General features: G+C 55.5%; 1 protein-coding gene across 9 annotated transcripts in view; it reads left to right on the top strand.

The window, feature by feature from the left end:
* Positions 1-1,078: 1,078 nt before the first annotated feature.
* PRRC2B (proline rich coiled-coil 2B) overlaps positions 1,079-24,966 on the top strand; it is a 77,876-nt gene continuing 53,988 nt past the window's right edge. For 8 of the 9 annotated variants that reach the window (XM_070430422.1, XM_070430420.1, XM_070430419.1 and 5 more), the window contains exon 1: positions 1,079-1,164. The gene's annotated coding sequence lies outside the window, so the exon portion shown is untranslated. Of the gene's footprint in view, positions 1,165-2,001; positions 2,299-24,966 lie in introns of those variants that run through there. The other variant, XM_070430417.1, reaches the window with a different exon arrangement.

Here is a 24,966-nt window from a genome sequence, read left to right as displayed (position 1 = left end):
TTTTTTTTTTTCCTGAATATATTTTTATTGATTTCAGAGAGGAAAGAAGAGGGAGAGAGAAACATCGATGATGAGCAAGAAGCATCCATCAGCTGCCTCCTGCACGCCCCCTACTGGGGACCAGCCCCGAGCCGGGCCTGTGCCCTGACCTGGCATCCAACCCTGACCTCCCGGTTCATAGGTCCCGGCTCAACCACTGGGCCACACCGGCCAGGCGTTTTGTCTGCTTTTTCAGATTTTCTGTTCTAGTTGCCCATTTATCTGGAATAGGAAGCCAGACCCCGGGTAGCTCTCCGCCCTCCGACCGACCCCTGACGGCCAAGGCGACCGGGCGGAGCGCCCTCCCAGCCCTTTTGTTCGCGGCCACACAGACACGCACGCTCCGCGGAGGATGGGCCGGTGCCTCCCTCGCGCGGACGGGGACGGGGACGGGGACGGGGACGGGACGGGGGCCCACGGTGCGCGCAGCCACCTCGCCTCGGAGCCAGCAGCGCAGCATCGGCTTCCTCCGCGCAGAATCCGGGCGGGTCTGTCGGGGGCGCTGCGGTTCCGAGGGGGGAGGGGCGGAGATCCGGGCTCTCGGCCCCCGGCCCCCCACCCCCCGCCGGCCCCTCGCCCCGGCGCCCCCGCTTCCGGCCCGCCCCTCCCCCGCCCCCCTCGCTCCGCGCGCCCCTTCCCGGAGCCCCAGCGCCCGGCTCCCGCCCCCTCCCCGCGCCTCCGAACCCCGCCGCTGGCAGGGGGCCCCCCGGACCCTCCCGCCCCTCCTCTCGCCCCCTCCCCTCGGCTCCGGCCCCCGCCCGCACCCCCCCGCCCCGGACCCCAGCCCCTCCGGCCGGGGGGCGCCCGCGATCCCGGGGGGCGCGGCAGGGGGCGCTGCGCGGGCGGCGGCGGCGGGCGGGGGAGCGGGGGAGGCGGGGGCGGCGGCGGCGGGGGGCGGGGAGCGGAGCGCGAGAGGGAGAGGGAGAGAGAGAGGGAGGCGGCGGCGAGACACAGCGCGGAGGCTCAGCGAGCGAGCGCCGAGCGAGGGGAGGGAGGGACGAGGGAGCAGGCTCCGCGCCGCCGCCGCGCCATCCGCCGCCATCCCGCCGCCGCCGCGCCCGCCCGCCGCCCGCCCGCCGCCCGCCCGCCAGCGCCCGGCCCCGTCGCGCCCGCGGAACAGACCAGGTGGGCCCGGGGCGGGCGCGGGCCGGGGCGGCGGCGGGATGGCGGCGCTAAGATGGAGGCGCGGCCGGCTTTGTCTCGGCGGCGCTGACTGACAGCGGGGCCCGGGCCCGGCGACCTTTGTCCGCGGCGCGCGGGCCTCGGCCCGCCCCGCGCTGTCGCCGTTGGGCCGCCGGCGGGCCGGGGCGGCGGGGAGGCCGGGCCTGGGCGGGCGCCGGGCCCTCGCCATTGTTGTGGCGGCGCCGCGCGGCCTGGGCTCGGCGGCGGTCGGAGGCCGGGAGGCCGGGCCCGGGCGCCGCGCGGGGGGTCCCCGGGGTCGGTGTGCGGGGGCCCGGGGCCCGGCGGCCGTGCGGTCCGGGGACGGCGGGCGGCGCTCCGGCCCCCACCCCGCCCGCCCAGGTGGGGTTCGGGGGGCGGGCGGCCCTCGGGGCCGAGGGCGGGGGCGGCGGCCGCGGGGCGGTTTCGGGGCGCGGGGTCGGGCGGCCTGTGTGCGGGGTCCCCGCAGTGGGGGGCCGGGGCTGCGGGCCTGTGTGCGGGGTCCCCGCCGCCGACGTGGGGGCGGCTGGAGCGCGGGCCCGGGGTGATTGGGGAAAGGCTGCGCGCTCCGCGGCTGAATGTTGACCCATAAACAGGATGTCGCTGCCCGGGGTCGGCCGGACGGCTCCGCGCCGGTCCCCCTCCCCCCCCCCCCGTCCTCCCCCCCCCGCCGTCCCCTCCCCCCCTTCCCCCCGAGAGCGAGCGGCGGCTGCACACCCGGGGCCTCGGGCGGACCTGCCCCAGCCCGGTGCCCCCCCCCCCCCCCCCCCGCTCTTTGTAAATATCGTGGGAGGTCCGAGCCCACGGTGCGGCGGGAGGAGGAGGTGTTTTTCCAGGGGACGGGCCGCCCGCAGCAGTGGGAGGGGGGCTGGGCGGCCCTGAGCGTGTCGCTGGCTGCATGGCTGCCTGGGAGAAGCCTGGAGAAGCCTCGGGTTTGCAGGATCGTGCACGTCCCTGCGATTTCTTTTTCCTTTCGGGTTTTACGAGCGTTTTTATGTGGCTTCCTCCATCCAGTTCGGTTTCTGCAACCCCGCACCCACAGTCCTCGCAGGGTTTCCCGGAGCCGCTTAGGCTGGCCTGTGCACAGCGCTGCGGCGTCAGGTGCGTCTGGGGAGGCCCCGGTGTTGGGGTGCGGGTCCTCCTCTGCCAGGGAAGTCTGGGGTTCTCTGTGAGTCGTCAGTGACACACGTAGGGACATGGCACTCTCCACCTCGGAGGGTGGGGAAGGTGGGGAAGGGCCAGGCACACAGTTGGGGTTCAGCAGTTGTGGCTCCTGTGCTGTTTGTGTCATTGCCATCAAGTCCCAGGATGGAAGTTAGCCACCTGAGGTGCCATCCGCAGGGCCCAGCCGCCTGCAGCCACAGGTGCGGGGCCGAGGCCTGGACCAGGGAGAAGGAGTTCAAGGCACAAAACAGCAATGGCCACTTGATGATTCAGTGCCGGGCCTCAGTGGTGAGGCCAGGATGGGGAATGGCTCGGTGGAGCCCTCAAGAACGAACTAGACCCGGGTGATGTGGTCCTAGGTCCCTGTGCTTGGATCCGGGGCCTGTCCCTTCTGAGCTGCTCTTACAGTTGGGCGTAAGGCAGAGCTGGAATAGTCCAAGGACGGACAACAAGCAGAGGCCCAGGGGTTCTGCCTGGAGGTGACGGCTTTCCTCGGGGAGTGGCAGACTCATGGGGGACCCTCTGCTTGTTTGGGCAAGGGTGTCTCTCGGAGCCTGGCTGCTGGGCCGCATTGGGCCAGCGCCTGCCTCTGTGAAATGGGGATCATTAGGCCTGGTCTTAATGAATCTGCTGGGGCTCTGGGGAGCCCCACCTCCTATTTGTAGCAAAGCGCTTCCATCCATAGGGAGTGATGAAAATGTTGTGTTTGTGGTTACCTAGTTTTCTGGCTCTCTTTTCCTAATTCCTGGTCTTTTCCTCCAATTATCCTCATTGGTGGCCCTGTGTGACTTTCCCACCCCAAATCCAGGCTCCGTCTAATGTTTTGATGTCATGATGACCATTCCCCTGCCTGGAAGTCCCGGAATGGCTTAGGAGAGCGATGCTGTCCAGCCAGACATGGGTGTCTGCTGTCCACTGGAGACCGTAGGGAGGACTGAGGCTCCTAGGGGAGACTGACCCCCGTCTTGGCTGCTGGTGAAGGTTGAGACCCGGTTACGTCTGCGCCAAGCCTGCAGCTGGCTTGTGAATGAGACTGCTTGGATGCCAGTGGCTCTGCAATCTTAGGCGGAATTTGTTGGCTCTGTTGGCATTCCTGCAACCATCTTGTTTTGTTCAGGTTTTTCTTTTTTAATCTCCTGGCATCCTCCTTCAGGCCCCCTGGCTGGCTGTGGGAGGGAAGAAGTGGTAACAGGGTCAGGTCACCCTTTCAGGCCGCACCCCCTTCCTGCGTCTTGGCCCACGCTTTCGATCTGATTTCTCTCGGGCCCAGTCTGGGCTGCTGGTTAGGGAAGGAGATGAACCGGCTGTCCCTCCCAGCAAGCTTTGCACCACCTGTGAATTTTAGTTTTCCACCACGGCTCCGGCTCTGGAATGCACTGCTGGGGGACCTTGCCTGCCCATTGCGAGGGCCGACCACCTCCTGCAGCTCAGGCTCCTTCAGGCCCAAATGGGTAAAGAAAAAGCCTGGAGAAGGAAGAGCCAGAAAACCTTGGGAGAGTGGAATTTCAGGAATGGCAAGTCAGAACTAATTCCAGCTCCGTCTGCCTGCCTGGGGCCTGGCCCGGATTGTGTTTTTTTTTGTTATGCCTTTTAGTTGGCCTGTTCTCTCTCACACACACACACACACACACACACACACACCCCTTTTTAAATTTCAGCCCTCTTTTTTCCTGAAGGGTTATTTTATTGTACTTTTGAGATTTTTTTTTTTTTTTTTTGCGCCTTGCACAAAGTACTGACTCATGTTGCTAATGGCTGTGTGCTGGTTATATGTCTCCTTATTCTACTGTTTAAGATTGATCATTTCTATATTGGTTTCTATTTCAAACCGTAATAGGCCACGTGGGCCAGAACATGTGTTTCTAAATTTGATAATGAGGCTTCTCTACTGTCAAAAGTACGGATCTTGTGGGTGGGCAGGCATTAAACAGGGCCCATCTACACTGGGTTTTTAAGCTGTACATTTCCCTGTGGAAAAAGGAGTTTCCCTCAGAGACCTGCTGGGTTTTGTGCTCCAAATCTCAGGTTTTAGTCCAGGCCAACCAGACTAACTTCTTTTCTAATCATAACTCGATTTTTATCTTCAGAGTTTTTCCCTGAGACTTGTGTAGCCCTAGGAACCTTGGTTCTGTCCTTTTGGACAAAAAGATAAAGGCATTGCCTGAAGTGCTGGAGATCAGAAAGAGAGATGAGCTTTCTGGTGAAATAAATTCTTCATGACTAGCTTTTAGGTTTAAAAGGTGCCATCTGGACCCGACCTCCACCTCTTTACCCAGGAGCCCGAAGACTGGCTTTGCTGCCCGTGGTATCACTGATCTGTCTGTGGTGGCACCCGCGAGATCTCTGCTCTGGGAGGGAGACCTGCCTGAGGGACTTGAGCCAGAAGTCCTGGTTGAGTGTTGTTCACTGTACTTGTTGATTTGCCTGTGGCCTGAGCCAGGGGTCGGGGTGCTCCTGGCAGCCTTGGTTTGTGAAGCGCTGCAGCACGAGGTGTCGGGCAGAATGAAGTCCGAGTTGCTGGCCTCCTTCACATGCTCCACTGCTTCCTTCCGCTCCCCCCTCAGCAGCGGGCTTGGCAGCTCTGCTCTGGGCCTCTCTCTCTCCTTTCCAAGGAAACCAACAGCCTTTCCCTTTGTGGTGTTGCAGAAACGCTATTGTTTTTTAATTCACTGTCGTGCAACAGATACTCCTTGACCATCTATTATTTGCAAGGCATTTTGCAAGGCCTTTTAATTACATTTCCCCTCATTTGTAAAAGTAACATTTTCACTGAAAAAAAAAATCAGAAAACACTGAAAAGAATAAAGGCGAGAATAAGAATACAAATTATCTGTAACCTCACCATACAGTAAGGATTGGTGTATTTCCTTTGATTACGTGCTGAGTTTTTCAAAATTAGAAAAAAATACTATATACACTATTCACAGTTTATAGTTCTCTTAATGTTATAATGTATTTCCCTAAATGATTGAAAGCATGATCTAAACCTGTGGTCAGCAAACTGCGGCTCGCGAGCCACATGCGGCTCGTTGGCCTCTTGAGTGTGGCTCTTCCACAAAATACCACGCGCGGGCATGCACGTACAGTGTGATTGAAACTTGGTGGCCCATGCGCAGAAGTCGGTATTTTGTGGAAGAGCCACACTCAAGGGGCCAAAGAGCCGCATGTGGCTCGAGAGCCACAGTTTGTCGACCACTGATCTATACTAATAAAAGGGTAATATGCTAATTAGACTGGACATCTTCTGGACGTCCTTCCAGACAAAGCCACAGTGGCGTGGGCCAAGGCAGAGGCAGTTAGGGGCAATCAGGACAGCAGGGGAGAGCAGTTAGGAGGCGATCGGGCCGGCAGGGGAGGGTAGTTAGGGGCGATCAGGCCGGCAGGGGAGCAGTTAGGGGCATCAGGCCGGCAGGCAGAGGTGGTTAGGGGAGATCAGGCAGGCAGGCAGGTGAGCGGTTAGGAGCCAGTGGTCCCGGATTGCAAGAGGGATCCTGGATTGGAGAGAGTGCAGGCTGGGCTGAGGGAACCCCCGCCCCCGTGCACAAATTCTGTGCACCGGGCCTCTAGTTTTTAAATAATTGCATAATTGCTGTGATAAGGATGTGGCATGATTTATTTAATCCTCTGCTATTGGACAGTTCGGCTGTTCCCCATTTTCCCTTCTTATAAACAAAGCTTGAAGACACATTCTTGCCTGTGAATCTTGGTCCGGGCTACTGTTTGCCACCAGTGGCGTTCCTGGTCGGAGCGTGGTGTCTCCTTCCTCAGCTCCGGCTCAGGACCCGCTTCTCCGCCAGCCCTGTCACTCGTTTCCAGCCTTGTGCGCAGGTGGCTTCCCTCACGGCCACTCAGTTCTGGGTGTCTCAGTGCTGGCTGAGCCCTGGGTGAGTAGGGCGCGGGGTTGTACTCCTTTTACTGAGTTGAGTCTGGCCAAGTGTGTTGACTTGAACATTTATTGTTCTGGGGACACAGATGTGGACACCCCACTTGTGCTCTTTGGGAGCTCATGGTCCAGTGGGGGGAAGGCCAGGGCCTCCTTAAAGAGGCCTTTGGGACCCCTCAAGCTGGGAACCCCTCAAGCTGGGAACCCCTCAAGCTAACTTTGTCATCATCCTTCCGTGATTCTTTCCTAGCCCTTGTAGCTTTTCTTTTTTTTTTAAATATATTTTATTGATTTTTTACAGAGAGGAAGGGAGAGGGATAGAGAGTTAGAAACATTGATGAGAGAGAAACATCGATCAGCTGCCTCCTGCACACACCCTACTGGGGATGTGCCCGCAGCCAAGGTACATGTTCTTGACTGGAATCGAACCCGGGACCCTTGAGTCCGCAGGCTGATCCTCTATCCACTGAGCCAAACCGGTTAGAGCTGTAGCTTTTCTTTATAGCTCTTTTTACAACTTTAGTTTTTTTAATAATTATTTTATTGTCCTGAAAGATACGTAACAAAAGCTATCATTTTAACCATTTTAAGTGTACAGTCCAATGGCATTAGTACAGTCACATGGTTGTGCAACCACCGTCATTCTCCAGCACTTTGTCATCTTTCCAAACTGGAACTCTGTCTCCATTAAAAACTAGTTCCCCCTCCCACCCCCCATTCACACCCCCCCCCCCCAACAACACCTTCCACTTTCTGTCTCTGTGAGTTTGACTACTCTGTGTGCCTCATGTCAGTGGTATTATCCAGTATTTGTCCTGTGACTGCCTTATTTCACTCAGCATTAGTTTCCCATGATTTATCCATATTGTGGCATGTCAGAATTCCATTCCTTTTTAAGGCTGAATAATATTTTATTATAACAAAAGTGTAATATGCTAATTACACCAGACGGCCTTCTGGGATGAAGCCAGGGCTGCAGCCGCCAGCGGCTGTGAGGGAGGGGTCCGGGCAGCCGTGGCTGCGAAGGCCTACTCTTGCACGAATTTCGTGCATCGGGCCTCTAGTATATACATAAATAAGATAATGGAGTATTACACGCTCACGCATTTTGCTTACCCATTCACCTATTGATGGGCAACAATTTCGCAATACAGTTTTGCTTTTATTTACTGAATGGACCGTCCCCCAGCGGAGGGAGTGAGTAGGGGCACATGAAGCAGACTTGTTGCTCCCTGGTCCTGCCGGTGCTCCATGTCTCGAAAGCGCTTCCACAGCGTGTGTAGGGTGAGCCGGGAGCTGCACACCAGGCTCTCATGGGGCCCACCAAGCAGGCAGGCCCAGCTCAGCCGGTGCGGGTGGTGAAGGACGCCTTCCGGAACATGTAGCTGACTTGAAATAGCACCTCTGGAAAACAGCGTGCCAAGCCTCAGTATCTTCTATCTATAATAATAAAAGCGTAATATGCTAATTAGACGGGGATGTCCTTCCGGGCGACCTTCCTGACCAAGCTGGGCTGCGAGGGAAGCCCAGGTCCTGGGTGCCAGAGGGAAGCCGGTGCTGGCAGCCGGGGGAAGGAAGGCCTACTCTTGCATGATTTTCGTTCATCAGGCCTCTAGTTAAAAATATGTTTCTAAGTTGAAATAAAAAATATATGGGCCCCAGAGAGCCTGTGGGTCAGCTTGCTTTCCCGAGCGCCGGAGCCCTTGGGATGTGAGCATGATGCAAGTGGTCCAGAGTGGCCAGTGGAGAGGGCAGCTAGGACGTGGGCTCGGGACGCTCCAGTTGTAAAGAAAGGTGGGATGGATCAGCGCGGGACCAGCTGGAAAAAGGAGGTCATCTCCTGGGCTTTCCATGGTTCCTTTGTGTCTTCAGAGCTTTTTCAGGCAGGTGTTGTTTACATACAGCTCAGAGCTGAAAAGCCCTGCTCTGTTCCAGGTAGTGCAGGCACCCAGGCCTGCCTGGGAGGGGCCCGGCACTGCTGCCTGTCCGGCCTGAATGGGCTGAGTGTTCAGAAATAGCTGCGGAGGGTGGAGCGATGTCTGAAGCATAACTCGGAATTTTCCCCCTGATATATAATTAATTACAAAAACATACACACTTGTGCCCTGGCTGGTGGGCTCAGTGGTTAGAGCGTTGTCCCATGCTCCAAAGGGGAGCGTAGGTTTGATTATGGGTCAGGGCACCTGCCCAGGTTTCAAGTTCGATCTCTGCCTGGGATGGGTATAGGAGGCAATCCACGTTTCTTTCCCTCTCTAGAATCAGTTAAAAACATATCTTCAGGTGAGGATTAAAAATGAGAGTATACATACTCGTAACAAAAAAAAGGGAAAGCCAGTGTCTGAAGAAAAGTGAAAGCCCCTTTCCCTACAGCTCCCAGGCAGTAACCACTGTTTACAGCTGGTGTGTTTATCCTTCTAGACTCAGAGCCTACACAGACATGGCCCTTTGTAGGGAGGTTCTTTAAAAAGCAGAAATGGAATGATACTATTCTTTCTAAAACATCTATCGAACATTTTCCATGTTAGTAAGGACAGATGTACCACACTTTCAGTGTTGAAAAATAATGTTTATTAGGTTTTAAAAAATAAATAAGTGTGTGAAGAAAACAAAAATACCTCTCCATCTCGTGCCCATGTATTCCCAGTTGACTTTTTTAAAAAAGTAGGACGTTCAAGCCGTGTTAGAAGGTACAGGCCCTTACCCAGTCTCCGAAACGCAGTCGCCGCAAGTAGCTTCTTGTGGTGCCACCAGAAGACGAGATGCGCGTGTGCTCCCCATGGGATTCTGTGTTGGGGGCGCTGCCCCTTTCCCTTAATCAGGTGCCCGGCGTCCTGCTGTGCAGCCCGTGCCGGTCGCTGCACCGCCCGCTGTGGCAGCTGCAGAGGCTGTTTTGTGGATATCCTTGATTCTACCCGCTTCCTGTTGGGCTTCCGGGCTATTTCTAATTTTTGGATATCACACAACTTTGGTGAAATTCTGCCAAATTTCTTTTCGAAATTACAATTGGTATATAAGCCTGTTGGGAGTGTCTGCAGTGTTGGCTCTTCTAGTTGGATATTGTTTCGGGAAGAATTCTGCTAAATTCCTCTTCAAAATGGTGTCAGTTCACGTGCAATCATATGTGAGAGGGTGTTTCTGACCTGGGCCTTCGCTGAGCAAGGGGGCATTTGGGTGGGCATTTGGGTGTCCGTGGTTCCCCGATCTTGCTCAGTTGGTGGAGAGCGTTAGGTTCCGATCCGTGTGGACAGGCGACAGGCGCGACACAGACTTCGACGTGGTCTCCCTGCAGCGGTGGCCAGGGCAGGGCAGGCTGACGTGGGAACTGGACGGGCTTGTGGCGGGAGGCACAGGAAGCTAGTCCGAGTCTGACTTTCAGTGTCAGCTGACACGATGGCATGTGTCACTGATGCTTTCTTCCAGACTTTACGCAGAGGCTGGCAGAGAGCGCAGACCGCCTCCACGGAGTTCCCAGAGCCCCTGGGAGATTCCTGGGGTGCACGTGCCACACCCCCCGGCCCCTTCTCGGTGGAGAGTAGCCCCCAGCTTTGAGGTCCGCTGCCTTGAAGTCCAGGTTCTGCCACTTGCAAGCGGGGTGATTAAGATGTTTGATTCTTTCGGAGCCTCGCTCCGCTCCTCGTTGCATAAGGTGATAGTAACACCTTCCCCCTGGAGGTGGGGGTGTGTGTAAGGGGCCTGGCACGGGGCAAGGGCTGGGGTAAACCACGCTATTAATGGCTCCTGGACTCCACCAGCTGAGGGCCTGGGGGGTTGCCGTAGGCAGGCTGATACACTTGGGGCCGTCTGTTTACTAGATGTTGGTGTTCCTAATTGTGTGCTGAGCTCAGTGCTAAATGCTGAGGATTTTGACCCAAATCAAATAGCCCCTGCTCTCACCACCAGGAGCTCAGACACCTTAACCCAGGTCCTCCCTGTCTCCAAGGTCAGTTCCACCTGACAAGGGCTTTGATCATGGGCTGCCCCACACTGAGTCCGCTCTGCTCTTGGAGAGTTCTAGTGAGGTCTGGGGAGGTAGATGTGAAGGCAGTTTGTGGGTGCAAGGGCTCTGCATTCTGGCGGCTGCAGCCAGCCGGGCGTGCAGCGTTCGCTTCCGCATCGCACACCTCCGCAGCAGGACCTTGAACAAGTGTTGTTTACCCCTTCGAGCCTGTTTCCTTGTGAGCGCCGTGAGGTTGGAACCCGGCTCAGCGTTGCTCTCACGTTGGCACAGTTCCAGGGAACACAGGCAGGCCAGCCAGTCAACCAGCCCGTCATCGCAGAAACTGCGTAAGCTGTTGATTCTATGTTGCTTAGTTTAGCAAGACTTTAAACACAATGCAACAGTGGCCGTGCGGGCTTGTTACAAAAACCCAGTACTCAGAAGGCACAGAGCAGGAAGTGGAAGTCCTTCCTTCCTGCCTGTCGGGCCTTTTTTCAGATCAAGAGTTAGTACTGTCTGGAAAAGTTTAGTTTTCTGCTAGTGAATGTTTGAACTGTGCATCTGAGTTTTAAACACCTGAATTGACACTGGAAAACGTATGTTTCCAGGTGCACGTAAAGGACGTTTTACAAATGGGTCGCCAGCATCACTTTGGTCCTTTCCTGTCCTCTTCAGGGGGAAAAAGACCACTGTAACTCTGTGCCCGCCCCGGAAGTATCACCATCCTATTGGTAGTTCTTAGCCGTGGCAAAGGCAGATTGAACCAGCAAGTGCTGCTCTCCAAGGATCTGGAAGCTAACCATTTGGTATTGACACGGGAGCCGGGTGCGGGGGGAGGTGGGCTGTGTGCTCTGTGCTGTGAACTTGGGAGGGTGAAGGGAGGCAGCCAGTCTATGCTAGTCTGGGAATGGGGGGGAGAGTGCAGTGGGGAGGGTTGCGGAGTCCTGAGGATAGCCTGTTAGCATGAGGAAGGGCTTTGTGCTACTGGTTCAGTATAAAAGCAAGTGGAGAGAGTTGGTGTGTGCAGCGAGGGCACGCTCCTGTTTCCCCCTCTGCAGTGGCGGTCGGCATGCTTGTGCAGGTGCGTGGGGCACCCCTGGCCCTTATTTCTGGGTTCTTTCTTGTTACGGAAGCCCTGGGCTTCCTGACTGGTGGCCCAGTGCCCTGTGTCTTGGAGAGTAAAGGGCCGAGGGCGTGTTCTCTGCGAGATGATTTAAACCAGCTCAGCCCGGTTCACCTCTCCGTCTTCAGGCTGCTTGGATTTCTTTCTTTTCATCAAAGAGAATGGGGTTGGGCTGAGAAACCATCTCTGTGTAAGCAAACGGCCTGTGCACAGGCCTCCGCCCTGAGAGGATGTGACTGAGCGAGGAGGAGCCTGCTGCTCGCCCTCTGAGCCGCCATCTCAGCGGGAAGTGGGGGTGACAGCCAGGACAGCTGCCCGGCAGTGGCTGGCGGGACCTCCGCGCAGCTGTGACGGCCTCACCGAGCGCCCAGGTGGGACATGCTGGTTACTAAGGCGTCTCCTTGGGGCTCCCACGGAAGCCACTATTGCCTCTTTCTGCCTCACGGCTGAAGGCAGCGGCTGGAGGGCTGGCATAGGAAGCCGGCTTTGGCCTCCTTGTTCAGTGGGCTGAGGGGTGTGTCCCTCTGGCATTTGCTGCTCACGGGCTTCTGCCTCCTGGGAACTGACCTGATTAAAGGCCTGGGGTCTCTGGGAGGGTTACTCCCCTCATCTCTTCTCTTGCCTTTCCGTTCTTTGCACACAAACTACAAGTGTGCTTCATAGAAATACTGGTCCAGGTGTGCTAACATACACGGACTGGGGTGTTGGTTGTGGCCTCGCTTGTCACGGTACACAGTGGAGTAATCTCCATGTCTGCAGGGCGTGGGTGAGTGTGGCACAGCTGCAGGTGGACACTGTGTAACACCATGAAGAAGGAGGCGGATCAGCGTGCGTTTTCTTGGGAAGACGGCCGTAGTTCTATTCAGAGAAGAAAGCATCCATGTTCTAATGCAATTACAATATAGTTTGTTACTTAACAGTATAGTGTAACACAGCTGCAGCACAGTGGTACCTTCCCACGTTTATACAATGAAAATTGAAGACCACAAACTACTGATAGGTTTATACAAAATGGTAAAGGGGCAGAGGGTACCCACCAAGTTAACGGGTTACTTTTTGAGTTGGGTTGACTTGCTTTGTATCACTTGAATTGGTTACAGCGAATGTGTGTTGGTGGTATTTGTCAGTTACAAAGATAACTAATATACAAATTAGAGAACAGACATGCCCGTGGGGAGGTTCAGGGCCAGGACTGGGTGCGGTGCAGTATTGGCTCTTTCCTGGCGAGAGCTTCCCCTGCCAGGAGCCATCCTGAGTGCCCGGTCCTGGTGCCGGGCCCAGTGGTTCACATGAATCCGCCGATTTAATCACCTGGCGCTGGCTCTGGGTCAGTGGCCCTCAGAAACGCTCTGTTGATTTGGTTACAAGGAACAGGCCATTACAAATGCCATCTCCAATTTCTGTTCTCTACGAAATCAGATTTTACAAACAAACATAGAATTTGGTGGCATTTGCAAAGTCCTTCTCACTTGCTAATTCACCATTATTTGCAGGTAGAAAAGGAAGGAGAAACTGAAATAGAGCTTTGTGCCATATATTTCTTTCATTTGCCAGTTCCTGGGTACATTTTGTTTTTTGTTTTTGTTAATCCTCACCCAAGGATATTTTTCCATTGATGTTTAAGAGAGAGTGGAAGGGAGAGGGAGAGACAGAGAGAAAGAAACATCAATGTGAGAGAGACACATTGAATAGTTGCCTCCAGGGCCGGGGATTGAGCCCACAACATGATATTTTGTTTCTTTTCTTTTTTTTAATTGATTTCAGAGAGGAAGGGAGAAATAGATAGAAACATCAATGATGAGAGAGAATCATTGATTGGCTGCCTTCTGGCCTACGGGGTCTACAGGGGATCGAGCCTACAACCTGGGCATGTGCCCTTGACCGGACTTGAATCAGGGACCCATCAGTCCACTGACACTCCATCCACCGAGCCAAACCGGCCAGGGCTGTGCCTGGTTCTTTATGAAATGTTATATTTGTGAGTTTCACCGCTGTAGTTGTGTGATAATGTATTTGGTCTTGTGAATAGTATTCCCTTATGTGCATACAATATTGATCCTTCCGGCTGGTGGTAGATTTGTAGCTTGTTTCCCTTCTGAGCTGTCATTCTTGCACCTGGCCCTGGATGCCTGCGTGCACATGTTGGGTTGGGTGTAAATGCAGGAATGGAATTGCTGGGTCACAGGTCACTGCAGCTGCCAGTTTTCCAGTGGTTGTACCAGGTGCCGTGGCCACCAGTAGTGCACGCGACGTGTCCTTGCTCCACATACTCCCGGGCACTCGGCTTTGTAAAGATGGTGGTTTTCCCCAGAAATGATCTCTAGAGGCCTTGTAATTTCAGTCAAACTCCCAGCAGGCTTTTCTGTTGTTGTTTTGTTTGGAAATTGACAAACTGATTCTGAAATTTGTATGAAATGAAAGGGCCAAGAACAATTAAAGCGTTGCCAGGAGAAGAGCAAAGCTGTGGGGCGCGTCCTACTAGATGTCAGGGTTTTGTAGCAGCGCAGTCACGGATGCAGCGCAGCGCTGGCAGAAGGCTAGACAAAGGGGTGAGAGTGGAGTGGAGGCCTCAAAACAGACTGCCCGTGAGCAGTCACTTAATTTATGACAAAGGCGTCACATGACAAAGGGAAAAGATGGCCCTTTCAAACAAAGTCCTGGGGACATTAGATTCTCCGTGTCGGGGAAAGTCTGCCTCACATGCACAAGCACTTCGAGCTTACAGAGCCCAACAGGAAAGATGAAACAACGGAGCGGCTAGAAGAAAACATCGGAGAATCTCGTTACCGCCTTGGAGAAGACAAAATTTCTTACTAGGACACTGCCAAACCGGGAAAGACTGATGAAGTCACTGCAGAAAACTTGTGTCTTCTACGTTTTACATCTGCTCCAAGAAAGTGCCACAAATGCTGTTTGCTAATTGCGCAGCTCTGTCAGATAACCTCTCAGCTCCTCCGAGTCCTGGAGCCCCCCTCCCAGCCCTCCTGGTACGGGGGCTGCGCTCTGCCTGGACGGCTGCTCTCCTGCCTGGACGCCCGCTCTGCCTGTGGTGCAGCTGCCCCCCTCTTGGGCTTCCTTGGTTGTCATGCTGGGACTTGTGTTTGCTCCCCCTGCTGGACCTCTTGTTTCCTGGATCCCGTGGGTATCAGTTGGGAGATCTGAGTGTCAAACATCAGCAGCTGTTTAAAGCTGCTTTACACAACAGCTCACTAGAGGCTTCCGGCTCCGTTAAGTGGAGTCCAGAGGTGCGCAAGTTGCAGGTGGGTTGGTGGGTCCAGTGTTCCATGTGTCTTCCTTGCCTGGGTGGGTCATTCCGAGCCAGTCACTAGCTGTCGGGGCGCTTTTCTCTTAGCCCAGGCATGTTCCCCTCCACCCCAGCTGGGGCGGGTCAGCCCCTTTAGGCCCGAGGGCTGCCTGGGGCAGGACGAGATTCCTTCTCTTGGGAAGGAGAAAGGCAGGCGTGGCCCCTGTGACATTGGCCTCTGTCTTGCTTTGCTCTCTTGTTCTTTGAGTCCTTGTATGAATCTGGAAAAGTCCCTTTCTGTCCCCATAGCCCAGCCGTGGGCAAACTACGGCCCGCAGGGCGGATCCGGCCCGTTTGAAGTGAATAAAACTAAAAAAAAGACCGTACCCTTTTATGTAATGATGTTTACTTTGAATTTATATTAGTTCACACAAACACTCCATCCATGCTTTTGTTCCGGCCCTCCGGTCCAGTTTAAGAACCCATTGTGGCCCTCGAGTCAAAAAGTTTGCCCATCGCTGCCATAGTTGATCTGGCCAGCTGAGTATTGGGTTCTGGCCTGAAAATAATTTCCCCGGAAGGGGAATGCTGCTGGGAGCAACACGCTGCTGCTGCCCGGGAGGAGGCGTTGCATCCTGCTGGCTCTTCCTGGACCTTTTGGCGGGGGTGGGGGTGGGGGTGGGGGCGGGGTTGGGGGTGGGGGGAGCTTTCAGAGGCTGTGCGTTCTTCAGCCATAATGTAATGAAACCATGTCGTACCTTGTGTTCTTTTTATATCTGTTATTCTGAGCACTTGCTCTTGAGGACTTCGACTCTGGGAATTTTTCTTGTAATTTTTATTTGGTCATTTCCTCCCCTCTGTTTTTTCTCCGTGCTTCGGGGACTCCTAGTGAAATTCGAACTCCTGGGTTAGTCCTTTAATTCAGAGTGGAGGAGAGACTAGCATTCATCTCCTTGTTAATTTTTCTGAGATTTCATTGACTGTATTCTTCCATTTGTTCTGTGGATTTAAAAAGTGTGGAGTTACAGGAAAGCTGGAGTTCCTGTATACCCTGCTCCAGTGTCCCCTGTCCTAAAGGTCTTACCTTAGTGTGTGCGTATGTCCCAGCTGCCTCACCAACCGATACATGGTTATGAACTAAAGTCTGCACTCCATTCAGGTCTCCTTCCTTTCACCCGACGCCCTTGTTCCAGCTGCCACCGTTAGCCGCGTGTCTCGTAGTTGCTCTGGACGGTGAGTTATCAGATTTTCCTTGTTTCCCATGACCCTGCTCAGGAGCGCCACCCGGTGTTCATAGACTGCCTGCAGCGGGGCTCCGTCTGACATGTCGCTTATGATCAACCTGAGGTTGCAGGGCTTCGGCTCTCAGTGTTTAATCCTCCCTGAGGCTTTCTGGTTTCGGATTGTCCCTTAAGGAAAAAAACCCTGTTTTGGTTGCGTGGGTGCAGAATCGTCTGGATTTTCTGCGGATATTAATTTATGTGATTTATTTTGTGAACTCTGGTTTCTGGCGTTGTCTGTTTCCTCTCAGTTCTTTGTTTACGTGGTCGGCCTTCTAGTCGAGGTCTCAGATGTCTGTGGTCTTGGGCACACACAGCTGATTGGAAACTGGGAGGCTGGCCTTTTTTCTTGAGCCTCAAGCGTCTGTGTAAAGGTTTTCAAGAGAAGACCCCTGCCTTTGCCCTGGGCGTGGGGGACAGAGGGACGAGCTATGTCTGTCTGCCACCTTCCTGTGAGGCCAGCAGCAGAGGGGCCTGCAGCTGCCGTGACTGGTTACCCCAGTTTTACTTCACTTCTCGTTTTAGCTTCTCTCCTCACCCCATCCACTTTGACGCTGGTGTTCTCCAGCCCGGACTTCTCCTGTTTAATTTATCCAGAAGGAGAGACGGGATGTGGGAGGCCAGCTGGGCAGGTGCAGCCCCTCCCTGGCTCCCACCTTCAGTCCCCCCCACCCTGCTTGCAGCTCTGCCCTTACAGCTCTGTCGTCTGCAGCCCTCCGTCTGCAGGACCCTCCAGTCTGCCAAACCTCCTGCCGCTCCTGTCCGTTCTTTGTCTGCCCCTGCCCACATCGGCCCTGTCTTTTGGATTCTCTTTGTTGTCTATTTTCATTTTTTAAAAAAATATACTTTTATTGATTTCAGAGAGGAAGGGAGAGGGAGAGAGAGATGGAAACATCAATGAGAGAAAATCGTTCATCAGCTGCCTCCTGCACACCTCCTACTGGGGATCGAGCCTGCAACCTAGGCTTGTGCCCTTGACCGGAATCGAACCCGGGACCCTTCAGTCCTCAGGCCGATGCTCTATCCACTGAGCCAAACCAGCTAGGATTTACTTTCATTTTAGGGGTTTGGAAGGGTGAGCCATAGATGCCTGTGGTCCTGCCTTGCTTAATCAGGACCCTCTGTATTCTAAATAGTGTTTCTATGAACCGAATGGAATTGAATTCAGGGCCATCTCTGGGATGTGTGTACATATTTATGCACACCTGTTTGAGTCATCGTGTTATATGTGTTGATTATGCCGCTCGGCCGCTTTTCTCACATGATCAGTCATGCTGTTTCTTGTGTCAGCTAGAGCTGCCGTTTGCTGTAGAGGCTGCAGAGTTGCCAGGGTGGGCGGGGACGTCTGGTCATGTGCTCCCAGCTCCTTATATATATACCAGAGGCCTGATGCATGAAATTCGTGCAAGAGTAGGCCTGCCTTCCCTGGCTGCCAGCACCGGCTTCCCTCTGGCACCCGGGACCCAGGCTTCCCTCACAGCCCTGGCTTCGTCCGGAAGGTCGTCCGGTCTAATTAGCATATTGCGCTTTTACTTTTATAGATAGATGGAGAGTGAACTCCTCCCTTCCGCTCAGCAGCTCTTGAGAAGGGAGGGGCCTGCAGGTGCAGTGCGGCCTGAAGGGCAGGAGTGCGCCCTCGAGAATCCCTTCTCTGTGCTGCACCTGTGACCATGGTCTCTCTCCTCCCAGGGCCTTCTGCACACGTCCTGTCCCCACTGAGTGCAACAGCCAGCCAAGGGGCCCCTGGCTCCTGCCGACACCCCGGGGAGGGCTGGTTGGCTCGGAGGCTGTTTGCGTGTCGGTGGCAGCAGTGCTGTTACTTGGTGGAGGGCAGACCACCCTGTCTCTGCGAGGACGTGAGTTTGGGAAGGTGGAGGGAAGACTTTCTCCTGACGTCACGAAAGGCTGCCTACCAGGCTGTCCTCTGGTGCCCAGAGCCCAGCTGCTCCAGGTGACATTATTCCTGTGGGAAAGTCGCTGCCACCGGGACACCCCTGTGGGTGTGGGTGCCTCTGCCTCTGCCCGGCCGGCCTGCCTGCCGTCTCCTCTAAGCTCTCCTGAAAATCACCTTCATGATTTTAAAAACAAGTAGCAAAGCCGCTTAGAACTTACGCCCAGTGTTGTATGACCTTCATTGCCGAACTCCTGTGAAACAGGAAGCAAGCACAGCATAGCCGCGAGTACAGGAGGCTGACAATGAGCCTGCGGCCCCAGGGCCTGGAATGGGACTGTCCTGGTGCCGGGAGACCGGTGTGCCAGGAGCGGTCACGGTGGCATTCCCTGGGTTTTGTAAAGCTTTGCAGCTTTTCTACATCAAGCACATGTTCCTTTGTTACTGAAACGCTAAGGATACCCAGTGAGCAGGGTCCCCCACCTCCCTGAGGCCCCCGGGTGTGGAACGCCAGTGGTCTGGCTCCCAGAGCCCTGCTGCTGGTGCTGAGGCAGGAGCCCCGAAATGGGCAGCTTGGTGTTGTTTACAATGCAGCCACAGGGGAGAGCTCATCTCACGAGGGTTTTCTGAGAATTCAGTGCATGCCTGTCTCCTGGGAATTAATTGAGGGGTCCACTGACGGATCCTCGGCACCGCGAATTGATCCTTCTGGTTTTGAAGGTCTGTCATCTGCCTCGTAGCCCTTAAGCTTGATGTGCCAGAGTGGGGCCTGGAACACAGAAGGTGGAAGCAGGGGCACCAGGGCGCCGCGCCCAGGGTGTGCGGGAACCGGAGGCCTCCCTGCGCGCAGGAGTCTGGAGGGATGAGCTGTTGTAAGGGTGACAGTGGGACGGGCCGCTGAGAGGCGAGCAGCGCGGAGCCAGGGCAGTGGCTGCCATTGGTAGAGAGCCTTCAGGGCGGGCGGGCACAGGCACTGGTCACCGTGTTGCACTTGTTCTCTCCTTTATTCCTGACGACCCCCGGGAGGTGGCTAATGGTATCCGTCTATGTTTAACCCCCGAGGAAACGGGCCTTTGTCTGTGGGGCAGAGGTGAGATGCAAACTGTGTTTTGGATAGAGGAGGTTGGGGGGCGGGCATGAGACTGGGTGGCGGTTCAGGCCAGTGTGTTCGGCTAGAGCAACGGTTCTCAACCTGTGGGTCACGACCCCTTTGGGGGTCGAACGACCCTTTCACAGGGGTCGCCTAAGACCATCGGAAAACACATATATAATTACATATTGTTTTTGTGATTAATCACCATGCTTTAATTATGTTCAGTTTGTAACAATGAAAATACATCCTGCATATCAGATATTTGCATTACTATTCATAACAGTAGCAACATTACAGTGATGAAGTAGCAACGAAAATAATTTTATGGTTGGGGGTCACCATCACATGAGGAACTGTATTTTAAAGGGTCACGGCATTCGGAAGGTTGAGAACCACTGGGCTAGAGGGTTTGGACTTGCCTCTGGACAGCGGGAGGAATGACGGGCGTGTGAACAGGTGCTCATGCTGTGGCGTGGTTCTGGCAGGGAGCGCCCACTCTGGTTGAGGGAGGCCAGGCTGGGGCTTGCAAACCCAGGTGTGCAGGAGACGGGGGTGAGGAGTGCTTTGGTCCCCGCAGCACAGGCCTTGTTTCTTTCTTTTTTTTTTTTTTTAAATATATATATTTTATTGATTTTTTTACAGAGTGGAAGGAAGAGGGATAGAGAGTTAGAAACATCGATGAGAGAGAAATATCGATCAGCTGCCTCCCGCACACCCCCTACTGGGGATGTGCCCGCAACCCAGGTACATGCCCTTGACCGGAATCGAACCTGGGACCCTTCAGTCTGCAGGCCAACGACGCTCTATCCACTGAGCCAAACCGGTTACGGCAGGCCTTGTTTCTTATTTTGAATTTCGGTTGCTTCCCCAAGGTGCTGTCTCCTCAGGGGGCGGGGCCTCCTGGTGGTGGCTGGTGTCTGCCGTAAGGAGCGCTGGGTTACCAGGACCCCACTTCCACCCCTTGTCCCGCAGGCCTTGCTTTCAGGCAGCTGATTCTGGGACAGGTTGGGGCTGTCTGTAATCTGCAGGACACCACAAACCTTTCCTAAAGAGCACCCCCCCCCCCCCCTCGGGGCTTCTGCAGGTAGAAGGGCTGCCTGTGCTGCAAACCGAGCCTGGGCTCAGCTCCCCAGATGGCCTGCTCCTGGCTGCCAGGGAGCGGGGGCAGGTGGGTGCCCGGCTTCTCCAGAGGCAGCCTGCTTTCCTGACGGGTGCCTGTAGGGAGCCTCTGACAGCTCAAGTGTGGAGTGGGGTGCGCGTGTGGGGTGTAGGGTGTATGCTGCTGCTGTTGCTAAGTGAGGCAGCACCAGTCCCCCTGCCAGACCCAGCTAGGGTTCCCCACTTGCCCTCCTCCCGCCCCATCTGGTGCCCAGTGGAACCCTTTCTGTGGCAATGGTAATGTCATGTCATGGTAATGCATTCCTTCCCACACCCCTTCTCCCTTCAGACTAGAGGCCAGCCAGCTGCAGCCCTGAATCCGCCGGCCTCCGTCTGCGGGTGGGAGCTTGTGTGGGGCACAGCCGTGCCCTGTGTGGATGTGCGCTGTGCGTGGGCAGGCTCGAGCCGTGGCCGTGGAGGCCCTGTGGCCCGCAGTGCCGCACGTACTCTCTGGCCCTTTGCAGAGGCGCTTGTGGAGCCCACCCAGGACTGGTGCTCAGTGCCTCCGCACCCCAGCACCCCAGCACCCCAGCACCCCAGCACCGGGCGGCTCGGAGGCCGCATGCCTCGTGCTCCGTGGACGTCTGAGCACGTGGAGTGTATGGCGCCTTCCTGACGTGCAGGTTCTCGTTTGCCAGACCTTGGCCTGTGGAGAGGGTGGACTTGGTGGTTGACCCTCCACCCGGACCTCGTGCTGAGGGTCCCTTACGTTTCGAGTGAGACAGAGCGAGTGCATTGTCTAATGACCACACCTTCCTGAGCGCCTGGCTGCTCCGGAGCTGGCGCTGGCCCGTTGGGTCGGGCTTCTCGTGTGCGGTCCGGCGACAGGAGCTTTCCATTCCTTCTGTGCGGACACCCCGCCTGCCTTTCTCCCGCGCTCAGGCCGGGGCTTCTGCTCGCGCCTCGGCTGTGGCACATGTGCTGAACTCGGTTTTGGTGGATGGTGGGTCTGGGCCCTGGAGGGCAGCCTTGGGCTGGAGCACGCAGTGGGCCCTTTGTCAGCATTGGTGTCTGCCGGAACGGGCCATGTGGTGATGCGTCTGGTGTCCTGAGGGTTGAGGATGCTCGAGACACCAGGAGGTGTTTCTGACCAGTGTTCCTGGCACCGGGGAGACCTGTGCGGAGCTGGGAGGTGCTGGTGTGGCGCTGGCTGTGGCAGCACCGGAGGAAGGAAAGGCTGTTATTTGGAGACTTTGCCAGGGGCTGCCTTCAGCCTGGGTGGACTGACCTCAGATCCAGTGTGTCTCTTTCCTGTCTGTGCACTTGCCTCCCGCAGCTAAGCAGCAGCGGCCGGGAGTCGGGTCCTCTGGACACAAGGTCTGAGCCTGGTCATGTAGTCCCGTGACCTTGGACAAGTTACTTCCATATTCTGACTGCATCTTGGTGTCTTCTCGTTAAAGCAGGCTGATGACAGTAGTATCTTCTAGAAAGAACTGTTGTGAGGGGTCCTCAGTGAGGCCTGGGTGCTCAGCAGGGTGCCTGGCTCTCAGGAATGTTGGAGGCCACTGTCCCCAGCCCTGACTGGGTAGCTGCAGTGGCTCCCCAGGGAATGGCAGCCATCCCAAGGCCATCCCCAGTTGCCTGTCTGGCTGGGTGGCTGACACTGGCTGGTACCCAAGTGCAGAGTGAAGTTCATCCTGAACCGGAAATGGCTTTCGATAAGATGGAGCGCAGGGCGATTTTCTCGGGGGGAGGGGGAGCGGGGGCCGCGAGCAGGCAGAACCGCAACCTGTTTGACAGGTGGGACTGCTGTCTGGGGAGGCGGGCTTGGTGTGAAGTGCCTTTGCTGGGAATGTTTGGAGTTGTCTTGTTCCAGGGACGCCTGCCCCTCTCAGAGCAGGTCTTTAGAGGACTTGCCAAAACACGCAGACCTGAAATTGTTCTTAAATGTCCTTTTCTTCCTTCCCCAAAGCTGTCTGCCCTGGACTTTAGGCGCTGTTTCCTCTGCCGAATGGCCACCCATTTCAGAATGCTCTTGGCCCCCATGGCGGCGCCTTGGGAAGGAGGGTTACAAGGAGGTTGGCTCGCAGGCGGCTCCCCCAGGCAGGGCGCTGGTGGCTCGCATCTGTTTTATATGTGACACTGAGGATCCCAATTAGATTTTGTTTGGGGGGGAAACCAAAAATGCATCCTGTTGCCACAATAGAGAGGGAAAGCAGCATGAATGCGGAGGCTACGCGCAGGCTGGTTCTGTGCCTGCCCGCGAGGACTGGGCCTCTCAGCCAGGTCTCGTCCCACGGATCCCGGCGTGAGTCATGCTTGAATGAGCTCGCCTCTGACCCGCGGAGAAAGCAGAGAAATGCCTTCTCTCACCTCAACCCGCTCATGAATCACACCCAGCTGCCCAGCTGTTTGCTGCACTTCTTTCTGCCCTGGGAGGAGGCGAGTGGAGTGTGTGTGTGTAAGAGAGAAAGAGAGACAGACAGATGAGACAGACAGACGTTCAGCGGATCTTTGGAAGCTGTTTAAATCCCTACTGACAGCTAGTGCTCCTGGCCTGATGTTTGTGGAAACCAGCGGGGCAGGCAGAGGAGCCAGATGGGTGTGGGGCTGGGCTAGGCCCCAAATATGACACTACCTACAATTGGGGGAGACGGAGTGATTGTATCTGTAGTTTGAATCTGGGTCCAGTGAAATCTGCCTCGGGAAAGACCCCTCTCGTGCTCTGAGGCCGGCGTGTGAGTCTGTAACTGCTTATGCTTTGCGGGCCCTGGAGGCCTCCACTGCATGTTCCTCTTGGGTCTGACTGTACCTTGCCGATCCTGCTCCAAGGGGAAGCTGGGCGGGAAGACCTCCTCTGTGCAGCCTTGCTGTGGAAGGCGAAGATGAACAGTGTCAGCTCCTCCCCCACGGGCGCCGTTGCCATAGCAATGGTGACTCAGTTGCACTGTCTGGCAGCGCCAGGTTTGTGTAGGAATGTAGGCTCCAGCCCCAGAAGTGGTACGAGAGCTGCTTTGACAGTGAAGCATTTGCGATTCCATGGCTGTGGATCACCAGCGTTTGGAACTGGCAGGCACGTCTGGAATCGAGTCTTAGATGGGGAGACCGCGGTCCAGAGAAGCCAGTAGCGTGCCCAGCTAGTGCGAAGCTTGGTTACAAAGTGGGGGGAGGCTCTCTAAGAACATGGCGCCTGCAGGGTTAGTGCAGACCCCGGTGTGGTGTGTTCCCCGTCTGGTTTCCTGGCTCTCTCTGGTTGAGCCTCTGGTGGGAAGCTTTTCATCTGAACAGTAGGTGCTCAGTTACTACTTGGCGAATGGTTGTGTTTGCTGAGAGGACAAGGTTCAAGCATCTCACACCCACAGACACAATTCTGACCTCCCAGGAGAGTGGCTCATGTGTGCCAGGTTTTCTTCTCTTTCTCTTTTTCAGCGATGCCAATGCAGGTGTGGCCGGGCTGCCAGTCTCCTAGCACTTCCTGGAGGTGGGGGTGGGGACCGGTGAGTTCTCAGAGGAGGGTCCTGTCCCCAGGAAGACGACTGGGAGTGTCCAGTCTAGCCCTGCCCAGGGCGGAGTCTAAGGGAAATGCGTGAACTGGCAGGAGTTTGGCCTTGGATTTTAGCAAGCCTCTTGAGCAGTGCCTATAGAACGCATGCTTTCTGTCAAGTTTCAGAATTAAAAGACATTTGATTTTTAGTAAGCAGGCATAATAACATTTAATGTGGACATTTGATGATCCAGAATGGCTGGTAAATGATTTTGCCTGCTCTTGCCTTTGCCAATGTGGTTTTTAATTTAGTAAGAACTAGTCATGTAAATTTAAATTAATGACGTTCAACCTGCAGTCCTGCCAGGTGTGTGGGTGAGAAGGAGGCACCACTGGTTTTATTTAGAAATGTTTGTAGGGCCAGTGGTCAGGTGGAAGCCTTGGCCGGGGACAGCCCAGATGTAGCTGCAGTTTAGCATTTTTCATCATTGTGCCCGAGTGAAAGATTCCAGAGCAAACTTCTTGTAATTAGCCCCATCGACTGTGGGCGGGTCCCTCATTTCTGTGGGCTGGACGTCGTAAGCCGGGGGTTGTGTGCAGCTTGTCCTTTGCTGTAGATATCCCAGGCCCATAATAAAAATGTTCAATAGCCCTAGCCGGTTTGGCTCAGTGGATAGAGCGTCAGCCTGCGGACCAAAGGGTCCTGGGTTCGATTCTGGTCAAGGGCAGGTACCTTAGTTGCAGGCTCTTCCCCAGCCCGGGCTCTGGTCGGGGCTTGTGCAGGAGGCAACCAGTTGTTGTGTTTCTCTCACATCGATGTTTCTCTCTATCTTTCCCTTTTCCGTCCTCAGGTGATGATTAACAACAACAACAAATTTCTTGAATAAATGAGCGTGTTCGTTTTCTCTTGTTGCTGTAGGACAGTGGTCAGCAAACTGCGGCTCTTTGGCCCCTTGAGTGTGGCCACGAAGTTTCAAACGCACTGTCCGTGCGCGCCCGCACGTGGTATTTTGTGGAAGAGCCACACTCAAGGGGCCGCAGTGTGCCGACCGCTGCTGTAGGACGTTACCACAAGTTGAGTGACATAAAACAACACAAGTGGGGTCGGAGTGTGAAAGGTCTCGCTGGGGTGGAATCAAGGTGTCCACAGCACCTGTCCCTCTGGAGGCTCCAGGGCGAGTCTGTTTTCTTGCCTTTCCCGGCTTCTGGAGGCCCCCCTTCTCTGCCCGCCGCCCTCTTCCATCTTAAAGAGCATCACTCCACTGCCACGCCCCTGACCCCCCTCCTGCCTCCCTCTTCTGAGGACCCTTGTGATGACATCGGGCCACCTGGGTAATTCAGGATAGTCTCCCATCTCAAGGCCCTTAATTTAATCCCCCTGCAGAGTGCCTTCGCCATGAGCGGCAGCATGTCCACAGGGGCTGAGGGCGAAAAGCAGCCATAGCAGAGTCCATGGAGTAACTCCTCCTGGCGGATAAAAGGCACATTTCTGTCCCTTTGCGCGGCCCCCCCCCCCCCCCCCCCCCCCCGCCTTTTGGTGGGTCCTATTTGGACCCCTGCTCGAGCTTTTGG

Source organism: Myotis yumanensis, unplaced genomic scaffold (genome assembly GCF_028538775.1).
Source record: "Myotis yumanensis isolate MYYU_CA2020_CCGP unplaced genomic scaffold, mMyoYum1.0.hap1 SCAF_12, whole genome shotgun sequence".
Classification (NCBI taxonomy): domain Eukaryota; kingdom Metazoa; phylum Chordata; class Mammalia; order Chiroptera; family Vespertilionidae; genus Myotis; species Myotis yumanensis.
This window is presented reverse-complemented; position numbering and strand designations above follow the sequence as displayed.